This window comes from Syzygium oleosum, unplaced genomic scaffold (genome assembly GCF_021117445.2).
Source record: "Syzygium oleosum isolate NSW1041296 unplaced genomic scaffold, Sole_v2.1 Sole_v2.67, whole genome shotgun sequence".
NCBI classification, from domain to species: domain Eukaryota; kingdom Viridiplantae; phylum Streptophyta; class Magnoliopsida; order Myrtales; family Myrtaceae; genus Syzygium; species Syzygium oleosum.
In genome coordinates, this window is record NW_026607551.1 from 109501 (window position 1) to 111000 (window position 1500).

Below are 1500 nucleotides of genomic sequence, written 5' to 3' on the forward strand. Positions count from 1 at the left end.
GGGGAAAAGTTCCAGATTTATACGGATCATCAGAGCCTCAAGTACCTGTTTTCGCAGAAGGAATTAAATATGAGGCAGCACCGATGGATGGAACTTATGAAGGATTACAACTGCGACATCCTGTATCATCCCGGGAAAGTGAATCGAGTAGCGGATGCGCTAAGTCAGAAGTCAAGTATGGCGCATATGATAGTCAAGGAGTGGACCTTATTGGAAAGGCTAAGGGACTCAGAGTTTAAGTTCGAAGTGAGCCGGATATCTAACCTGATGGCTGCGTTGAGGATCGAACCTGAGATCTAGGCAAAGATTAAGGCACTTCAGTCTACGGACCAAGAAATACAAAAGATTATTGGAATGGACGCCGCTGTAAGGAAATCGGATTTCCAAGTGAGTGAGGACGGAGTTTTAAAGTTCCGAGGACAATTGTGCATGCCCGATGACGTTGAGCTTAAGGAGGAAATTTTAAGTGAAGCTCATCGCAGCAACAGTATCCACCCAGGCAGTACAAAGATGTACCAGAATCTGCGGTAGCATTATTGGTGGAATGGATTGAAAAAGGATGTGGCCAAGCATGTGGCGAAATGCCTAACATGCCAGCAAGTGAAGGCCCAGCATTGTAAGCCTGGAGGGCTATTGCGACCTTTAGAAATCCCTGAATGGAAATGGGAGCACATCACGATGGATTTCATCACAGGATTACCGAGAAGCCAGAGAGGACACGATTCCATTTGGGTGATAGTGGATCGACTGACTAAGTCAGCGCACTTCCTGGCAGTGCGAAAGGATTTTGAATTGGAAAGGTTCGCAGAGTTGTATGTGAGACAGATCGTCAGATTGCATGGGGTACTAGTAACGATCACTTCGGACCGTGATTCGAGATTTACGGCCAATTTTTGGAAAAGTTTGCAATCGGCCTTAGGAACAAAGTTGTAATTCAGTACGACCTACCATCCCCAGACGGATTGCCAGTCTGAAAGGACGATTCAGACTTTAGAGGATATGTTGCGAGCCTGTGTATTGGACTTCCAAGGCAAATGGGAAGAGTAGCTACCTCTAATGGAGTTCGTCTATAATACTAGTTATCAGCAAAGTATTCAGATGACGCCATTTAAGGCCTTGTATGGCAAAGCTTGCAAGACACCAGTATGTTGGGACGAAGTAGGAGAGCGAAGTATCACAGGCCCAGAATTGGTACAGCAGTCGGTCGATACAGTTGAAATTATTCGGGATAGATTAAGGACCGCTCAGAGTCGCCAGAAAAGTTATGCCGATCGGAGACGACGACCCTTGGAGTTTCAAGTTGGAGACCATGTAGTTCTCAAGGTGTCGCTGTCGTGCCATGCTCTCGCGTGCTTAGGATGGAGGTATTTTTCTATACGGGCCTCTCCCAAGCCATACCTCACGTGACAGCGGGGTTTGTTTGATCTAAATTCAAACTTGGAGTCGCCACTAGTCATTTACGGTAGGTCGACTAGAAACTTAATTGTGGTACGGGAGAAG